A 22,310-nucleotide genomic window follows, 5' to 3' on the forward strand; every position below is an offset into this window, starting at 1 on the left:
TGGTACATTGAAGATTTGTATAGCAACCGCACTTATGCAAAATATGTAAATGAGAGTTTTGTACAACTTGACGTTTTTTAAACTAGAAGTGACTAAAATATTTTTTGTTTTGTTTAAAAAATGTGTTAGGCTTCATTAACACAGTAGTCATATTTGAAGTTGCAGCTTAGATTGATATACCTTTGGAAGCTTATAAATTAATGGAAAAAACTGGACAAATGGCACTAAAAAATATATTTTAATAAAAAGATTTTAACAATATATTTATACTCTCGCAACAAAGTTGCTAATGAGAGTATTATAGTTTTGTTCACATAACGGTTTTTCGTAACACCCAAAACTAAACAAGTTAGATATAGGGTTATTTATACCAAAGTGATCAGGATGAAGAGTGGAGTTCAAATCCGAATGTCTGTCTGTCCGTCCGTCCGTCTGTGCAAGCTGTAACTTGAGTAAAAATTAAGATATCTTGATTAAACTTGGCACACTTATTTCTTGGCACCATAGAAAGGTTGCTTTCGAAAATAAGCAAAATCGGACCACTGCCACGCCCACAAAATGGCGAAAACCGAAAACACATAAAGTGCCATAACTAAGCCATAAATAAAGCTATTGCAATAAAATTGGGTATGAAGGATCGCACTATGAAGGGGCATATGTGGATGTAATTTTTTTGACGAAGTGGGTGTGGCCCCGCCCCCAAATAGGTTTTTTGTACATATCTCGGAAACCAATAGAGCTATATAAACCAAATTTTCTGCAGTCGTTTTTTTGAGCCACTTCTTAAAACATTTCAAAAATGAAAGAAATCGGATAATAACCACGCCCACCTCCCATACAAAGGTTAGGTTGAAAATTACTAAAAGTGGGTTAACTCACTAACGAAAAACGCCAGAAACACTAAATTTCACATAAGATATGGCAGATGGAAGCTGCACTCAGATTTTTTTACAAAATGGAAAATGGGTGTGGCATCGTCCACATATGGGTCAAAAACCATATCTCAGGAACTACTCGACCGATTTTAATGAAACTTGATTTCTAATAGTTTCTTTACATCCCAATGATATGTTGTGAAAATAGGCCAATTCGCTTCACAACCACGCCTACTTCCTATATACCAGAACTTTGAAGACGGTCTGAATTGTTTATTTTACAATATATAAAGTAAGCACTAGTGAAGATATTGGTGCAGAACTTTGCACAAATACTACGTTTATAGTGTGGCAGCCCCATTCTAAAAATCGCCAAAATCGGACCATATGTTTTCAAGGCCCCATATATCGAACATGAGGACCTCGGTGCTTCTAACCTAATATTAGGGTTAACAACTTTCAATGGACTTTATATAATATATATGACGAATATGTGGGTCAAATTGTGTATTATAACTATAATATTAATTAAGTTAAATCAATAAATTTCGAGAGTATAAAATGTTCGGTTACACCCGAACTTAGCCTTTCCTTACTTGTATTTTATTATTTTTATACTCACGCAACAAGTTTTGTCCACATAACGGTTGTTTGTAGGTCCCAAAACTAAACGAGTTAGATATAGGGTTATATATACCAAAGTGATCAGGGTGACGAATAAAGTTCAAATCCGGATGTCTGACTGTCCGTCCGTCCGTCTGTCCATCCGTGCAAGCTGTAACTTGAGTAAACATTGAGATATCTTAATGAAACTTGAAACACGTGTTCCTTGGCACCATAAGAAGGTTAAGTTCAAAGATGGGCGGAATCGGACCACTGCCACGCCCACAAAACGGCGATGGCCAATAACACATTAAGAGCTATAACTAAGCCATAAATAAAGTTATGAAAATAAAATTTGGAACATAGGCTCGCATTATTGAGGGGCACATTTGAATGTATTTTTTTTGGAAAAGTGGGCGTGACCCCTCCTCCAAATAGGTTTTTTGTATATATCTTGCAAACCAATAAAGCTATATAAACCAAACTTTCTGCAGTCGTTTCTTTTAGCCGTTGCCTTATACAGTCCAAAAATGAAAGTAATCGGATAATAACCACGCCCACCTCCCATACAAAGGTTAGGTTGAAAATGACTAAAAGTGCGTTAACTCACTAACGAGAAACGTCAGAAGCACTTAATTTTACATAAGAAATGGCAGAAGGAAGCTGCATTGAGATTTTTTTACTAAATGGAAAATGGGCGTGAAGTCGCCCACTTATGGGTCAAAAACCATATCTCAAGAACTACTCGACAGATTTCAATGAAATTCGGTATATAATATTTTCTTGACACCCTGGTGACACTGGCGGAATATGGGCGAAATCGGTTCACAACTACGCCTACTTCCCACATAACTCAATTTTGAATCCTTCTGATTCGTTCACTTTATAATGTATACATAAGGAACCGATAAAGATAGCGAAATAAAACTTTACACAAATACTGTACTTGAGCTGTGACATCACTTGTAGAAAAATTGTCAAAATCGAACAATGACTTTTCAAGGCCACTGATATCAAACATGAAGAACTCAGTGCCTAAGGGTAATTTTTCACCGAAAATATAGGTAAATCTCTAAATAAATTGCGAGAGTATAAAATGATCGGTTGCACCCGAACTTAGCCTTTCCTTACATGTTGTTATTTGCTTTTGATCAAAAGCTTCCTAAAATCTCAAAAAAAGCTCAATTTAAGCTCTCCAGATTGCGTTTTCATTACTCTTATTATATATATTTTAGCCTCAAATTGGTAATAGGCTCATAACACGGGTCAACACAAAATTTGACCATAATTTTAAAGCAGTAAATTTCCATTTTTAGGTCTTAATTAGACGAAAAAAATATATGCCATGAAAAAGTTTGCTTTTTTATTTAGGACACCGTTTTAACGATATTTTTAAAATATGTGGTTTTAATTTTTAATTGAAAATGAAATCACTTAAAGAAACATTTTAATTAAGATTTACTATCAAAATAACTGACCAAAAAGTTGAAAGTAACTTAAAAGTGCACACTTTTACTTTTTTTTACGTTCATAGGTACTATCTCTTAATAAACCCCAAATATAGTCTTCCATCATGTTTTCATTGTATTGGCCTTGATAACGTTATACGAAACTCATAATGTCCTGGTGAAAACATTCTCCTTGCTCTTCTGAATACGCTCCCATGTTGTTTTTTAATTTATCTAAATGAGCATGCAGCGTATGTACTTTTAATGACATTCTGCAGCCCATGGCCTCAAAATTTTTTAGCATATTTTCAACTAGGTTTTCGTAGTTTTCGGCTAATGTTATTTCCTATCCAGAAACGACTGCTTTGAAACTGTTCCAACTCGCTTTTTGAATACGATCCAGCAACGTTGGAAATTTCTGATCGGCGAAAATCTGTCTAATTTGTCGACCAACAAAAACCCCGGCTTTAACTTTTGCTTCGGATAACTTCGGGAAAACTTTTTTAAGTATTCAAAAGCTTCTGAGGTTTGATCCAGTTTTTTAACAAATTATTTCATCAACTCTAACTTAATGTGCAGAAGCGGCATTAACACTTCTTCTGCTTCAACGATTGGATCAAATTTTACGTTTTCTTTTCCGATACAAAGTTCTGTTCTTTCAGGCCAAGACCGTTGAGTATAATGCTTAGCATCCGCTCTACTATCCCATAAGCACAAATAATACGGATACTTTGAATATCCGCTTTGAAGTCCCATAAAAATCCCACCATTTTGAAATCTCCAATTAGCTGCCAGTTATACTCGCAATACTTTACAGATTCGAGCAAAATTTTAACACTTTCATAATTTTCTTTAAGATATACTGAGTGAGCGATTGGAAGAGATGGAAATTTATTTCTGTTATGTAATGAAACAGCTTTTAAGCTTTTGGTAGAACTATCGATGAATAAACGCCATTCGCTAGAAAAACAAAGTGTTGGCGCGCAACAAAAAATAATTATATAAATTATCTAATTAAAATTCAAAGCATTTTATTTACTAAAATGCAACTTTGTCAATTTATAAAAACAACACAAAAACGCGAACTTGTAGATGTATGTCCCGCTTTTCATAGTGTGTTCGAGTCCACCTTTGGCTTGCCCTTTTGCGTTGTCTCATTCCTTTTTAATTCGTTGGCGGATACGGCACAATTATTTTAGCGCGCGAAAATTTATGTATTGTATTTGAACTAAAATTGTAATTGAAGTTAAATATAATACGAAATCGCTTAAAGTCCGTGTTTAACTCTGCCACCCGCCAACACAAAGTATGCCAATTTTTTTGAACAAACCTTTTATGTCATTGCAAAAACAAAGTCCATCTTCTTTTGTGACAAATGTTGAGAATGTTTCATGCCTAGTCCGCTGATCCGTAATATTAACATCATCAAATAAATTCCACTGTTTTAAGCGAGAGCCTAAAAGCTATGTTTCACTTTTTGTCAAATTTAAATCTCTAATCAAATCATTAAAATCTTCTGTGGTGACGAAATGAGGTTTTGGTTGTTCTGGTGTCGGTAAAAACTCCTTATCGGAATTACTTTTATGAGAACAAAGAGATAAGCTACTATTTTGCGATAATTTTATCGGTGGCTCAGGTACAGGTCGTGTCAAATCGTGTAAAACTGGAGCAGAAGAAGATTCAAGGTCAGGATATTCGATAGGTTTTGCATTTTTACCTCTACGCTTTTTACTCGGATTCACAATGCAAAAGTAGCAGTCGTTAACGTGATCTTTTGGTTCTCGCCAGATTCTTGGTATTGAAAATTTCATAAACCTTTTCTCACCTCGATACCAACCGTTATATCGATGTCGATATCGATATCGATGCACACATCTTAACACTAATCTACTGTACATACCGACAGTATGTACACATATCTTAAACATAAGTGTTCTAAAGGGCAAACACAATTGTTTCTTGTCTATTGTTAGTTTAGGATCACTTGCGATCTCAAGGACAAACAAAATTGTTTTTTAGCTATTATTCGTTTAGGATCATTTGCGGTCTCAAGGGCAAACAATCCTTTATATTGCATACATTAAATACTAAGGTCACTAATCAATATACCGTTTTAACGATGTTTTTTGGTTTTAATTTTTAATTGAAAATGAAATCACTTAAAGAAACATTTTAATTATGTTTTACTATCAAAATAACTTACAAAAAAGTAAAAAAAATAATTTAAAAGTGCACACTTTTTCTTTTTCTTTTATGTTCATTGGTACTATCTCTTAATTAATCCCAAATATAGTATTATTACTATAACTTTTACAAAAGCAAACTTTATACGAAAAGAAGGTACTTTCCTGTCGTTTTTGTTCATAATTAATCAGAAAATCATAAAATATATTTAGGACAAAGAAAAAAAATGTTTTTGTAGAGTCGTGTTATTTATGTAGACATATTAGTGAATGGATACGTGTTTGTGAACATGACTCACCATTGCCGAATGACATTAATCACATGTGCGAACAGCTATCTCAGACATTAATTTGTAGTCTAAGCAGGCGCAAGGCGATGGGATGGCAATAAATATCGTCAAATCTAAAATAAATGAAAGAGAAGATCGTAAATTTATTTATAAGTCTTAATTTATATGTGTTTTATTGGATTTTTTGTAAGTGAAAATGTAGTCCACTTTCTTCTCTAGATCTAACTCAATCCACAACCTGTGTATTAAAGTGCTTACCGACTAATTTGTTCAGCAACACAGTCACTTCCGCTTCTCTTACTTACTTATTCGTTTAGCAATTTGTCCTGAAATTGGTTGCTTAGAACAGTAATCAATAGTTTATTGGTATCATTGCTTCACCACGAATACTGTTTGACACTCTCTCTCTCTGAGCATTTTCTATATCATTTATTATGTTAACACTTAAAGTTACTTCAATGTTCCGGTCAAACATCCGCTGACTAACACGTGTACATGGTTGTTCATAGATATAAATTTACGTGACAATCGTTGTGTACTGTTAGACTGGACTAACAATTGACTATTACAACATATAGTATAATATACTCATATGTTATGAAAAGGGTGTTTCTATAGGGATTATAACATACAGAGTAAGAGTTCTAATATTAAGAAACAATTTGAGGTTGAGTTGAGCTTTACTTACTTATATATAAACTCCAAAACGCTCAAGAAAAGACCTTCAGTGGCTTACTCTGACTTGAATCATTTCATTGGCTCCATACAAATTTTATAATTTGCGATGGGACTACGGAGGCTTTGATACCAAGGCCAAATTGAGTATGTATATAACTTAAAGCTCATGGGGCCGTTTTCTGGAGCTTTGGGGAAATCAGCTACCATAGTCTACGTTATTCCTTATGGACTAGGGGTGTTATTTAGGCCTACTTTCTGGTAATTGATCTTGTCTATATCTTTCATATGACTCTTTCATGTAAGGACTACAACGACATCATTTTTGGATGGAATAACACACAAAAACCTGGAAAATGACGACAACGACAGAAATATCAAAATATTTGACTCTTACTAATAAAAAGAGCATGTGTGAATATCTGTACTTTAGCCAATATATTTCGTCTAAAACTTGCATGCTTCCGGTCTACTCCTCTTTCCTTTCCCATTACGCTTTAATCTACTTACTATGGCCTCTGTCTTACTTAGCAAGTCTGCTCGTCTTTGCTTTGCTTATCTGATTATCTGACGTTGTTTTGGCTTCGTTGTATTTGATTATTTTGCTGTCAAGTTAGATTTGCTGGTGAACCCGAACTTAGCCTTTCCTTACTTGTTTTAAATGAAATTGATAAAATTTCTCAAAATTTCAATTCCAGTTACACAAACTACAGTTTTGAGTTGATTTTCTCAATTAACATTTTGCTAAATTTTTTAGAATAATCCTCTTTTATATTATAAATACCTTTTTTGACATTCAATCACTCTCGTGACCAAACGATAGTGTGAGATTTTTAGAATTAACGAATTTACTTACTAAGGTATGAAATATATGTTAATTTCTATGAAAGATTTACGTGAATCTTTCCCATTTCCAATAATAAAGAGAACCTTAATGTGCAGTCGTTTTACAAGTATACCGGAAATCGCTGAAAGAGCCAAACGATATCTCAAAAATTTCAAATTTAAATATGACTTATAGATGACGCTGCCTTATAAATATTTGTGGCTAAGGTATACATTAAATTAGTAAATCTTTCAATGCAGAGAAAAAATTCTTACGCATAAAGACGAAAACGTTATAGCCGATAAATTTAAAAATGATTGATAGACATTATTATAGATCTGTGCTAAGCGTAAATCATCATAATTTGTAAAACTTTGATGGTTTTAATCGTATATTGGAGAAAGTAACAAATGACCAAATTTCATATTTGGCTTTATCTTGGCTTTGGTGACGATATTTATTACCTTCTTCACAGCCAGTCTTGTTCTTTTGCAAAGTTTGATGTTGATTTATGTTACGCAGCATGATGACAACTCACACTACTTTTAATTGCAAGTGAGTGGCGATAGTCCAGCAATTTAAAATAGTCTGTGGGATAATTGAATACGTCATCCTGGTTTGTAGCTTTTTTCAACTCTCCTTTAACGAAATTCTAAATTGTCGCATTAAGATCAAAGAGATCCTTGCTTCTTTACCACCAATATAGGTCATTCAATCAGCCATTTATGTTTATTATATTATGGTTTCATGTCAGGAAAAACACGATGAATAAGCTCCTCTTTCGAGGCCATAAAGTGACAGAAACCCGTTAAAAATGTTATTAATCCATCGAGGTGTCAACTGCGTCGCTACCATTTTCAACTATTTCCACAATCGCAGTATGATATTGTTGGAAAAACACTCGAATGTTATTTGTTAATTGGCGATTCTTTATGTGTCGCCACAAATTAGATGATTTTAGAAATATGATTAGTTCGTCAGCAACAGTTGATCCAGGAATAGTCTGGCGAAAATCACCTGCCAACAGAATCATGGCTTCACCAAAAATATTTTCGTTGTCGCGTAAATCTTTTAAAGTCCTGTGCAATGCAGATTTTGCAGACTGGTGTTTCGTTGATTTGCAATTTAGGAGTAATTTCAAGGCCGAATTGCCGTTTGTATGCCTACTAACAGGTGCCAAGTTGCGCCTATTCCCATTATAACTGGGCGTTAAAAATGAGTGAAATTGGTTCAGAAATTACCTCAACCCTCATGTACTATATATTCTGATTTTCGTTATTCTATTGAACTTTATTTCAAATTGTGTTTAATAAAAATACATCAATAATTTTATTGCGAATTATAAATTGCGAGAATATAAAATGTTCGGTTGCCTTTCCCTACTTGTTACAAATTGTTTTGGGCTATCGACACAGCCTTATACAATTGAACAATGATAAAAACATTTTAACAAAGCAACAATGACAACTTTCAAAATTTTATTATTTTTTGTTTTTTTTTTTTATAATTTTGTTGTCAATTCAAATAAAATCATCTTCTTCTTATCTTCCTCACTATTTTTCGATGTATACTTACTTTCTAACCCTTCCCTGGCCTTCCATAAATATTTCAAAACTAAAATTAGCCAAATCGGTTTGGCCCTTCTGGACTTTTTTCGAGACTAACGACACAAATTGTTTATATGGGTGTTTAGGGAAATTGTGGATTTAAGACTTTTTCAAGCAATTTTTCTAATTTTTCTCCGTAAGAACTATCCCGGTACCTCTAAAAACATTCTAAACAAAAAATTTGCGAAATCGGTTCAGCTTTTCTCGAGTTATGCGCTTAGCAACACATTTTGCGATTCATTTTTATATTATAGATTAATAGAATTAAGAACTAATGCGCATTTAGGACTTTGTCAAACTCCGTGACTCTAAATTTACAATTAATCGCATGTACATCTAATGCATATTTAAGAGTTAGAGACTACGATGTAGTGAAACTTCGTACAAACTTGATTGATAACCACCAATTTTAGATTTCCACTAACAACTTACTTTAAATATGTAAAATTATTTTATTTCATTGCTTTGAAACTACTCTCATTAAATTTTACGTAATGCACCCACACAGTATACTGAAACCATTTCAATAGATATCATAGTTATTCAGAAAGTCGTTTCCTGTATCGCGATATTTATTGAACATTTAGCATGCAATATTGATGGATCACGATCCATATCACCAAATATTTAAATATTTTGAAATTCAGATCGCGGATCGTGGATCGCACGATAAATATTGAACATGTAGCATATTTTGTGATTTATAAGTCCGAATTCGTGAAAGACAACAGTGCCAAAATTTTAAAATCAACTTTATTCTAATAAAATGAACATGAATTTTAATGTTAAAGTAGCATCTTTGCCAGAGCTGTGCAACTCATTTGCCAAAGGTTTTTTGATAACGTCCAAATAAATATAGACGTAATATACATGGAACGTCTGGCAGTCGCGAAGTATTTATCCACAATTCATCAATATATAATATAGATCGCTATACAAATATCACGATAAATATTGAAGATTTTTACCAGTGTTAATAACATATTTATGATACTACTCTGTCAAGTAGCGCAATTATTTCTAATTTCATTAAATTGAAATTTTTCATTATTCATTATTTATTATATGGAGATCAGCATAAAAATTGTAATATAAAATTAAAGGGTGTCTTTTAGGGGTATAATTGTCAGAAGAATGGTTGTCAAACTAGTTGTCGAAGTAAATAGTTACTTCGGTTTGCTAATTATTTTATGAAATAATATATCTTAAGGGTTATGTGGATGAAAAAGATTCTTCGGGCTCCCTTGCATGTATAAAAAGTTACAGTCTGGTGTGATTTGCACACTAAAGACATTTTCTCTAGTGCATTATTAACAAGATAAGACCGCCTATTCTGGAAAAGGTCTCGTAAGGATGTTCTAACACTGAACTCCACAAAATTTGCTAAGCAATTAATCTAGTCGTATTATTCACCTTTAAAAATGATATAAATTTTTTTTTCTATTGTAGTTATAATATTCCTTCTTTGAGCTGTAGTGAAACGCCTTAAATTAAAAAAAAAATTTAACTTATTTATATATTTTAAAGTTTTTTTCTTAAAAAATAGCATTAAACCACATATCACGCAACCGTTAATCCGTCTGAAAAACTGTCCGTCATATAAATTGTGATTAAAAAATGCCATAAGTTTGTCAAATATTTTCACATTTAAGGAATACAGCGAAATAAACGAACAAAAATAAAACAAACCAAATAAATAGCAGCAAACTCATGTAGATCAAAGAATTTCATATTATGCACATACATTTACACATCAAATCATATGCTTAAACAAATGTGAATCGTAAAAAGGTCATTAAGGCCAAACAGCTGAGATCTCGGCAACCTAACTCTTAAATGACAGTCAGAGAATGTGGCACAACAGAATGGAGCAAAAAATAGTTTGCGATGCTTAAAGGATGCCATACACACGGTGTTAATATAAACATATATCTCCTACATATACTAACGAATAATTTTCTTATATGCTTCCATTCCCAGTAGTTCGGCTGGTGTCAAGCGATTACTAGAGCGGTAAAGTAGTAGATTTCATGCATTACTAGTAATTAGTCTTTTCGCTAATTATTTGTAAAGCAACGAGGCGTTACTCGAAAAATGAATTGGCAAAACCCACCCCTAAAAACACTATTCTGAGTTGTTTTTTCATTTCGCGCTCTCTCTATCTCTAGTCTCTTTTGTCACACAATTTTTTTCCAAAAATTTGACGCGTCATTTCACATTTTTCCGACTAAGAGGAAGATGCGTAATTTGCGCACGGAATATTATACAATAATATTTATAATATTATATAAAGAATATTTACATATAGTGAAAAAGTAATGTGCAAAAAAGTGAAAATTAATTTAATAAGTGAAAAAAAGCAATACAATAAGATTAAGAACGCAACAAAAGAAGAAGGAAAAAAAACCACGGACGGAGGCGCCAACACCGGATCATCACAAACAACAACAAAATCACCGCAGATCACCCATCTCTACAATCATAGAACCATCGCGGGAATATCTACCCATAGATCAGGAATATACTTAATATAATTGAAAAAATACTATTATAAGTACATCAATTTAACATTATTATACTAAAAACTAATAATATTTTTTATTTTGCATACATATGTAAGTATTTTGCAATAATAAATAAAAATTAATTAAAATAACTAATAATAAAAAGTAATATTAATAAAGAAAGTAAATAATTAGTATATAAGAATAATATAACGTAAGATAATTTTTAAGGACGAAAAAAGGTAGGAGATAGAATATAAGAATATTTGTACATGAATTAAATAAATATATTTCTTTGTATTTCGTAAACATTTGTTTTATTTTTTGTAAAAGTGTTGTTTTCAAAAGTTTTTCTCAGGCGTTGAACCACAAGCGTTAATGGACCAGTAGAATCGCTAGTGATTTTGAATTAATGAAACCTCTAGCGTGTTCGAATTAGTCAAATCACTAGCCATATTGAATTAACGAAAACGCTAGTGATTCTGTATTAGCGATTCACTAACGATTTTGGAACTAGTCCTTTCACCAGTGACTGGTAATGCAGAGTCGCACCGCTCGATTACTCTCGTAGGACATTGCAATGTAAAAATCGTTAGTCAAATAACATTGCATGTAATCGGGCTGGGACCGGTGCTAATGATTCGGAATTAGTTATATCGTTAGCTCTTCTCCGATGGTACCGAACTACAGGGTTATGTCTATCTACATATACATATATCACACACTCATGCGCTGCTGTCCTTTGACCTCATTGGCATTGACATTGCCACACGGCGGCTTTGTGCGCACTTTGGGGTCCATAGAAAAACTACAATGGGCGCTTCATTGCCTACTAATCTGCAGCGGCGCAAATTTCCTCGTCGTCAAGGCAAAGTCGTAGGCGAAGGTGAAAGCGAAAGCCAAATTAAATCTAAAGTTTTTGTCGCAAATATGTTCCAGCCTTTATGTGTGTGTTTTTTAAGTGTTTGTCTGGCACATTAAGCGACATTGAAATTAATTATGAATGAGCGCTGTATTTTTAACCGAATACAAGCTGACATTGCTGCTTATCCTACGCATGCATTCTAGTATTTTGTAGTATAAATGTGCGCTGGATCAGAAGCGATGGACGGGACAAGGACGGAAGAAGGTGGGTCCTTGTGACATCTACCACAGCGGCCATATAAAGGAGCGCAAATTTGGTGTTGGATTTGTGGTGGGAGAGAGACTCCGTCGCAGAGTCCTGGAATTCACCCCGGTGGATGAACGTCTTGCCACAATCCGCATCAAAGCGAGGTTATTCACCATATCGCTGATTTGCGCCCACGCCCCAACGGAAGAGAAGGACGATGTGAACAAAGATGCTTTCTATGAGCGCCTAGAACGCACCTATGAGCGCTGCCCCCGCCACGATGTAAAAGTCGTGCTTGGCGAGTTTAACAACAGGGTGGGTAAAGAAGGTGTCTTTGGCACAACAGTCGGAAAATTCAGCATCCATGACGAAACATCGCCAAACGGCCTGAGGCTGATCGACTTCGCTGGGGCCCGAAATATGGTCGTCTGTAGTACCAGATTCCAGCATAAGAAAATACATCAAGCTACTTGGCTGTCTCCTGATCGAAACACTCGGAACCAAATCGATCACGTTGTGATAGACGGAAGACATGTCTTCAGTGTTTTAGACGTGCGTACGCTCCGAGGACCAAATATAGACTCGGACCATTATCTGGTCGCAGCGAAGATACGCACCCGCCTCTGTGCAGCAAAGAATGCCCGTCAACAAACACAAGGAAGGTTCGATGTCGAAAAGCTGCAATCGCAACAGACAGCCACGAAATACTTTACTCGACTTGCACTCCTGCTCTCTGAGAGCACTCATCAGCATCTCGGTATAAGGGAACTGAGGAACGGCATCTCAAACTCACTGCGTACCGCTGCAGCCGAAACAATTGGTTATCGGCAACGACAAAAAACAAGCTGGTACGATGAGGTGTGCCATCTCGCAGCGGAGAGAAAACAGATTGAACACCTCGCAACGTTGCAAACGACCACAACACGTGCGGGATGGGATATATACCGAGAGCTGAAGAGGGAAGCGAGACGCATCTGCAGACAAAAAAAAAAAGAGGCCGAAATGCGTGAGTACGAAGAGCTTGAGGAGCTGGCAGACAGAGGGAATGCTCGAAAATTTTATGAAAAAATGAAGCGACTTAACGAAGGTTTCAAGACCGGAGCATCCTCATGTAGAGACCAAGGTGGTAATCTGGTAACCGATGTCCAGGGCATACTGGGATTATGGAGGGAACACTTCTCCGACCTGCTGAATGGCAGTGAGAGTACAACACCAGGAGATGGCGAACCCGATCCCCCAATCGATGACGATGGAACAGATGTTCCATTACCCGACCATGATGAAATTCGAATAGCAATTACCCGCTTGAAGAACAACAAAGCAGCGGTGGCCGATAGATTGCCGGCGGAACTATTCAAATACGGCGGCGAAGAACTGATAAGGTGCATGCATCAGCTTCTTTGTAGAATATGGTCGGAAGAAAGCATGCCTGACGATTGGAATTTCAGTGTGCTCTGCCCAATCCATAAAAAGTGAGATCCCACAATCTGTGCCAATTACCGTGGGATCAACCTCCTAAATATCGCATACAAGGTTCTATCGAGCGTACTGTGTGAAAGACTAAAGCCCACCGTCAACAAACTGATTGGACCTTATCTGTGTGGCTTTAGACCTGGAAAATCGACAACTGAACAGATATTCACCATGCGCCAAATCTTGGGAAAAACCCGTGAAAACAGGATCGACACACACCTCCTTTTTGTCGATTTTAAAGCTGCTGTCGACAGCACGAAAAGGAGTTGCCTTTATGCCGCGATGTCTGAATTTGGTATCCCCGCAAAACTAATACGGCTGTGTAAATTGACGTTGAGCAACACCAAAAGCTCCGTCATGATTGGGAAGGACCTCTCCGAGCCGTTCGATACCAAACGAGGTTTCAGACAAGGTGACTCACTATCGTGCGACTTCTTTAACCTGATGCTGGATAAAATTATAAGAGCTGCAGAGCTAAACCGAGAAGGTACAATCTTCTACAAGAGTGTACAGCTTCTGGCGTACGCCGATGATATTGATATCATCGGAAGCAACAACCGCGCCGTTTGTTCTGCTTTTTCCCGCATGGATAAGGAGGCGAGGCGAATGGGTCTGGAGGTGAATGAGGACAAGACGAAATATCTGCTGTCATCAAGCAAACAGTCGGCGCATTCGCGCCTTGGCTCCCCGTCACTGTTGACAGTCATAACTTCGAGGTCGTAGATAATTTCGTATACCTGGGAACCAGCATCACCAACAGGAACAATGTCAGCCTCGAAATCCAGCGCAGAATAACTCTTGCCAACAGGTGCTACTTTGGACTGAGTAGGCGATTGAACAGTAAAGTCCTCTCTCGACGAACCAAAATCAAGCTCTACAAGTCGCTTATCATTCCCGTCCTGCTTTACGGTGCAGAAGCTTGGACGATGTCAACATCAGATGAGACGACACTAGGAGTTTTCGAGAGGAAAATTTTGCGCAAGATTTATGGTCCTCAGAACATTGGCAACGGCGAATACCGCAGACGATGGAACGATGAGCTGTACGAGTTATACGACGACATTGACATAGTTCAGCGAATAAGAAGACAGCGGCTACGCTGGCTAGGTCATGTTGTCCGAATGGACGAGAACACTCCAGCCCTGAAAGTGTTCGATGCAGTACCCGCCGGAGGAAGCCGAGGAAGGGGAAGGCCTCCACTCCGTTGGAGGGAACAGGTGGAGAGCGACCTGGTTACACTTGGGATCTCCAACTGGCGCCGAACTGCGAAGGAGAGAGAAAGGTGGCGCACTAAACTTCGATTCGGCAACGCCAATCACATACATACAACTTTATATACTTATACTGTCGCAACAAAGTTGCTAAGAGAGTATTATAGGTTTGTTCACAAAACGGGTGGTTGTAACACCTAAAACTAAACGAGTTAGATATTTGGTTATATATACCAAGGTGATCAGGGTGAAAAGTGGAGTTCAAATCCGAATGTATGTCAGTCCGTCCGTCCGTCTGTGCAAGCTGTAACTTGAGTAAAAATTAAGATATCTTGATGAAAATTCGCACACTTATTTCTTGGCACCATAGGCTTGCCTTCGAAAATGAGCATAATCGGACCACTTCCACGCCCACAAAATGGCGAAAACCGAAAACACATAAAGTGCCATAACTCAGCCATAAATAAAGCTGTGGAAATGAAATTTGGTGTGAAGGATCGCACTATGAAGGGGCATATTTGCAGGTAATTTTTTGGGGAGGTGGGCATGGCCCCGCCCCCTACTAAGTTTTTTGTACATATCTCGTAAACTTCTAAAGCTATGTCAACGAAATTCACAGAAGTCGTTTTTTCAGGCATTTTTTTATCCTCCAAAAATGGAGGATATCGGATTATAACCATGCCCACCCCCCATACAAAAGTTATGTAGAAAACGATTAAAACTGCTTTAATTCAGTAAGGGAAAACACCAGGAACCTTAAATTTCAATATAAAGAAGGTACAGAAGGGCTTCACCCAAATTCGTATACAATATTTTAAGTGGGAGTGGCTCCGCCCATTTATTGGTCAAAAACCATATCTCCGAAACTACTCCATTAATGATGTTGTGAAAATAGGCCAAATCGGTTCACAACCACGCCTACTTCTTATATACTAGAACTTCGAAGTCGTTCTAAACAAAATTGTGCAATCCAATTCACCTTCCTTAACCGCATTTTCTCCAATGCCTTGAATGCACAGCTGCGCCAAATTCTCCCCACATAAATTGGCCTCAAACCTTGACTTTTGAAAAATAGCCGAAGAGTAGCAAGCTGACAGATTTGACAAAGCGCATACACACACACACACCCCCTTACGTGTATATTTAAAATCATGTTCCCGAAGTTACTCACCCCGCCCGCTTTCTGTTGTCGGCTCGATTAACTGTAATACATTGTTTGGCATTGTGCCACTGGTGCGCTGTTGCACCAGACGGAAGCTAGTCGACTGCCAGCAGTGGGGCGTTGTTGCGGCTAATGCGCAGCGTTGCCACCAGTCTTTGGCTTTTGAGTGGAACACGGATTCCGTGTGATGCCTGTTGAGCTGAGTTGTGTGGCGCCATTTTGTTTGCACTTGGAGTTGGTTTTCGGGAATACAACGAGTATACTTGTTGCTGGTATTTTGTATTTTCATAGCGGTTGCGGACCACTGTTTTACCCCAAAGGGGACTTGGCATTTAATTGAGCGATTTCATAGTTGCTTTATTTCATCAGTTTGTTGCAAGTTAATATTTATGTATGTGTTCTGTCGCTTTTTGACTCTTTTCAACTTTGTGCTGGAATTGGAAAAGTTTTGTCGTGCTACATGTGTGCTCGCTGTGTATTTTATGGACTCGCTTAATATTAATTTTGTATAATTTTTCAACCTTATGTTACTGTCTTATGAAGTTCCTTCATTGCTGTATTAATTTTCGCATTGTTGTATTTCTGAAGTTATTTTATATATTCTTTTATACACAGTCAAACTTTTTTTTGCAAATTCTTTTTTATGTTTTTGTCAAATAAAGCATTTGCTGTGGACTCTCATTTCTTATCAATAATTCTTTTTTGAAGTATTTAATCAATTATTGTGTTATAATTTAGTTTCATTCCTCTATTTCTTTAGCATTAAGTTGGTTCTGCAGCTCAGAATGTTTCAAAAAAATTATCGATTTTTATTGAATTAAATTTTTATTATTACCAAAACTTTTCAAGAAATCTGTTTTGCTTTTTTTATATTAGAAATATGAGCATAATCTTCAATCAATTATGTTTGTTTTCCATACTACATATGATTTTTTCATCTCTGTATCTTGGGATATATAGAAAAAGTTACATAAACCTGTTGAGAATTGAAAGCTCTTGACAAAGTTTAATAAAATATTAGAGATAATAACTTAAGGCTTAGGAAAAACATTAAACATTTCAATTGATGAACTATCTAACAGAAATAAAGAGTGAATGAACCCAGGTTTCTGAGATCTCAACTCCAGGGACCAAAATGTGTTCGACTTTGAAGCGAAAATACTTTCTTTCACTAGAACTTGACGATGAGATGGTGAATCCAGGGTCAGAGGAAAGCACCAGTCTTTTGATAATGATTCATTAATTGGTCTGTTTTCTATTATAGATGCACGAGATTAGCTATAGATCGTAGAGGAGTGAAAGCAAATTCGGCTCTGATATCCAACAGGGACTATGTCATAAATTGATCAGCTCTTAATAACGATAAATGCAATCGGGTTCTTCAGAAACTTTTAAAAGCGGTCACTTGCGTGGATTGGGGGCACTGGTAACGGTGGGTTAAGAAGATATCAACAGAGAGCCGGAGTTAGAAAGATGAAAGATCATCGGTCATATGAAGATCCAATTAATCCTCCATGTACACCAAGTTGTTAAAAACAAAGAATAATGACGACTGAATGACCAACTCATAACCGAAAGCATCACGTAGCCTTGGACACCTTCGAAAATGAGCATAATCGGACCACTTCCACGCCCACAAAATGGCGAAAACCGAAAACACATAAAGTGCCATAACTCAGCCATAAATAAAGCTGTGGAAATGAAATTTGGTGTGAAGGATCGCACTATGAAGGGGCATATTTGCAGGTAATTTTTTGGGGAGGTGGGCATGGCCCCGCCCCCTACTAAGTTTTTTGTACATATCTCGTAAACTTCTAAAGCTATGTCAACGAAATTCACAGAAGTCGTTTTTTCAGGCATTTTTTTATCCTCCAAAAATGGAGGATATCGGATTATAACCATGCCCACCCCCCATACAAAAGTTATGTAGAAAACGATTAAAACTGCTTTAATTCAGTAAGGGAAAACACCAGGAACCTTAAATTTCAATATAAAGAAGGTACAGAAGGGCTTCACCCAAATTCGTATACAATATTTTAAGTGGGAGTGGCTCCGCCCATTTATTGGTCAAAAACCATATCTCCGAAACTACTCCATTAATGATGTTGTGAAAATAGGCCAAATCGGTTCACAACCACGCCTACTTCTTATATACTAGAACTTCGAAGTCGTTCTAAACAAAATTGTGCAATCCAATTCACCTTCCTTAACCGCATTTTCTCCAATGCCTTGAATGCACAGCTGCGCCAAATTCTCCCCACATAAATTGGCCTCAAACCTTGACTTTTGAAAAATAGCCGAAGAGTAGCAAGCTGACAGATTTGACAAAGCGCATACACACACACACACCCCCTTACGTGTATATTTAAAATCATGTTCCCGAAGTTACTCACCCCGCCCGCTTTCTGTTGTCGGCTCGATTAACTGTAATACATTGTTTGGCATTGTGCCACTGGTGCGCTGTTGCACCAGACGGAAGCTAGTCGACTGCCAGCAGTGGGGCGTTGTTGCGGCTAATGCGCAGCGTTGCCACCAGTCTTTGGCTTTTGAGTGGAACACGGATTCCGTGTGATGCCTGTTGAGCTGAGTTGTGTGGCGCCATTTTGTTTGCACTTGGAGTTGGTTTTCGGGAATACAACGAGTATACTTGTTGCTGGTATTTTGTATTTTCATAGCGGTTGCGGACCACTGTTTTACCCCAAAGGGGACTTGGCATTTAATTGAGCGATTTCATAGTTGCTTTATTTCATCAGTTTGTTGCAAGTTAATATTTATGTATGTGTTCTGTCGCTTTTTGACTCTTTTCAACTTTGTGCTGGAATTGGAAAAGTTTTGTCGTGCTACATGTGTGCTCGCTGTGTATTTTATGGACTCGCTTAATATTAATTTTGTATAATTTTTCAACCTTATGTTACTGTCTTATGAAGTTCCTTCATTGCTGTATTAATTTTCGCATTGTTGTATTTCTGAAGTTATTTTATATATTCTTTTATACACAGTCAAACTTTTTTTTGCAAATTCTTTTTTATGTTTTTGTCAAATAAAGCATTTGCTGTGGACTCTCATTTCTTATCAATAATTCTTTTTTGAAGTATTTAATCAATTATTGTGTTATAATTTAGTTTCATTCCTCTATTTCTTTAGCATTAAGTTGGTTCTGCAGCTCAGAATGTTTCAAAAAAATTATCGATTTTTATTGAATTAAATTTTTATTATTACCAAAACTTTTCAAGAAATCTGTTTTGCTTTTTTTATATTAGAAATATGAGCATAATCTTCAATCAATTATGTTTGTTTTCCATACTACATATGATTTTTTCATCTCTGTATCTTGGGATATATAGAAAAAGTTACATAAACCTGTTGAGAATTGAAAGCTCTTGACAAAGTTTAATAAAATATTAGAGATAATAACTTAAGGCTTAGGAAAAACATTAAACATTTCAATTGATGAACTATCTAACAGAAATAAAGAGTGAATGAACCCAGGTTTCTGAGATCTCAACTCCAGGGACCAAAATGTGTTCGACTTTGAAGCGAAAATACTTTCTTTCACTAGAACTTGACGATGAGATGGTGAATCCAGGGTCAGAGGAAAGCACCAGTCTTTTGATAATGATTCATTAATTGGTCTGTTTTCTATTATAGATGCACGAGATTAGCTATAGATCGTAGAGGAGTGAAAGCAAATTCGGCTCTGATATCCAACAGGGACTATGTCATAAATTGATCAGCTCTTAATAACGATAAATGCAATCGGGTTCTTCAGAAACTTTTAAAAGCGGTCACTTGCGTGGATTGGGGGCACTGGTAACGGTGGGTTAAGAAGATATCAACAGAGAGCCGGAGTTAGAAAGATGAAAGATCATCGGTCATATGAAGATCCAATTAATCCTCCATGTACACCAAGTTGTTAAAAACAAAGAATAATGACGACTGAATGACCAACTCATAACCGAAAGCATCACGTAGCCTTGGACACCTTCGAAAATGAGCATAATCGGACCACTTCCACGCCCACAAAATGGCGAAAACCGAAAACACATAAAGTGCCATAACTCAGCCATAAATAAAGCTGTGGAAATGAAATTTGGTGTGAAGGATCGCACTATGAAGGGGCATATTTGCAGGTAATTTTTTGGGGAGGTGGGCATGGCCCCGCCCCCTACTAAGTTTTTTGTACATATCTCGTAAACTTCTAAAGCTATGTCAACGAAATTCACAGAAGTCGTTTTTTCAGGCATTTTTTTATCCTCCAAAAATGGAGGATATCGGATTATAACCATGCCCACCCCCCATACAAAAGTTATGTAGAAAACGATTAAAACTGCTTTAATTCAGTAAGGGAAAACACCAGGAACCTTAAATTTCAATATAAAGAAGGTACAGAAGGGCTTCACCCAAATTCGTATACAATATTTTAAGTGGGAGTGGCTCCGCCCATTTATTGGTCAAAAACCATATCTCCGAAACTACTCCATTAATGATGTTGTGAAAATAGGCCAAATCGGTTCACAACCACGCCTACTTCTTATATACTAGAACTTCGAAGTCGTTCTAAACAAAATTGTGCAATCCAATTCACCTTCCTTAACCGCATTTTCTCCAATGCCTTGAATGCACAGCTGCGCCAAATTCTCCCCACATAAATTGGCCTCAAACCTTGACTTTTGAAAAATAGCCGAAGAGTAGCAAGCTGACAGATTTGACAAAGCGCATACACACACACACACCCCCTTACGTGTATATTTAAAATCATGTTCCCGAAGTTACTCACCCCGCCCGCTTTCTGTTGTCGGCTCGATTAACTGTAATACATTGTTTGGCATTGTGCCACTGGTGCGCTGTTGCACCAGACGGAAGCTAGTCGACTGCCAGCAGTGGGGCGTTGTTGCGGCTAATGCGCAGCGTTGCCACCAGTCTTTGGCTTTTGAGTGGAACACGGATTCCGTGTGATGCCTGTTGAGCTGAGTTGTGTGGCGCCATTTTGTTTGCACTTGGAGTTGGTTTTCGGGAATACAACGAGTATACTTGTTGCTGGTATTTTGTATTTTCATAGCGGTTGCGGACCACTGTTTTACCCCAAAGGGGACTTGGCATTTAATTGAGCGATTTCATAGTTGCTTTATTTCATCAGTTTGTTGCAAGTTAATATTTATGTATGTGTTCTGTCGCTTTTTGACTCTTTTCAACTTTGTGCTGGAATTGGAAAAGTTTTGTCGTGCTACATGTGTGCTCGCTGTGTATTTTATGGACTCGCTTAATATTAATTTTGTATAATTTTTCAACCTTATGTTACTGTCTTATGAAGTTCCTTCATTGCTGTATTAATTTTCGCATTGTTGTATTTCTGAAGTTATTTTATATATTCTTTTATACACAGTCAAACTTTTTTTTGCAAATTCTTTTTTATGTTTTTGTCAAATAAAGCATTTGCTGTGGACTCTCATTTCTTATCAATAATTCTTTTTTGAAGTATTTAATCAATTATTGTGTTATAATTTAGTTTCATTCCTCTATTTCTTTAGCATTAAGTTGGTTCTGCAGCTCAGAATGTTTCAAAAAAATTATCGATTTTTATTGAATTAAATTTTTATTATTACCAAAACTTTTCAAGAAATCTGTTTTGCTTTTTTTATATTAGAAATATGAGCATAATCTTCAATCAATTATGTTTGTTTTCCATACTACATATGATTTTTTCATCTCTGTATCTTGGGATATATAGAAAAAGTTACATAAACCTGTTGAGAATTGAAAGCTCTTGACAAAGTTTAATAAAATATTAGAGATAATAACTTAAGGCTTAGGAAAAACATTAAACATTTCAATTGATGAACTATCTAACAGAAATAAAGAGTGAATGAACCCAGGTTTCTGAGATCTCAACTCCAGGGACCAAAATGTGTTCGACTTTGAAGCGAAAATACTTTCTTTCACTAGAACTTGACGATGAGATGGTGAATCCAGGGTCAGAGGAAAGCACCAGTCTTTTGATAATGATTCATTAATTGGTCTGTTTTCTATTATAGATGCACGAGATTAGCTATAGATCGTAGAGGAGTGAAAGCAAATTCGGCTCTGATATCCAACAGGGACTATGTCATAAATTGATCAGCTCTTAATAACGATAAATGCAATCGGGTTCTTCAGAAACTTTTAAAAGCGGTCACTTGCGTGGATTGGGGGCACTGGTAACGGTGGGTTAAGAAGATATCAACAGAGAGCCGGAGTTAGAAAGATGAAAGATCATCGGTCATATGAAGATCCAATTAATCCTCCATGTACACCAAGTTGTTAAAAACAAAGAATAATGACGACTGAATGACCAACTCATAACCG

General features: G+C 36.5%; 1 protein-coding gene and 1 pseudogene across 8 annotated transcripts in view; both read right to left on the bottom strand.

Moving 5' to 3' along the window:
* The window catches only part of LOC105220009 (protein kinase C, brain isozyme-like), a 30,283-nt pseudogene extending 24,771 nt beyond the window's left edge, over nucleotides 1–5,512 (bottom strand).
* The window catches only part of LOC105220342 (protein kinase C, brain isozyme), a 699,782-nt gene that overhangs the window by 383,386 nt on the left and 294,086 nt on the right, over nucleotides 1–22,310 (bottom strand). The window lies entirely within an intron of this gene.

This window comes from Zeugodacus cucurbitae, chromosome 6 (genome assembly GCF_028554725.1).
Source record: "Zeugodacus cucurbitae isolate PBARC_wt_2022May chromosome 6, idZeuCucr1.2, whole genome shotgun sequence".
Classification (NCBI taxonomy): domain Eukaryota; kingdom Metazoa; phylum Arthropoda; class Insecta; order Diptera; family Tephritidae; genus Zeugodacus; species Zeugodacus cucurbitae.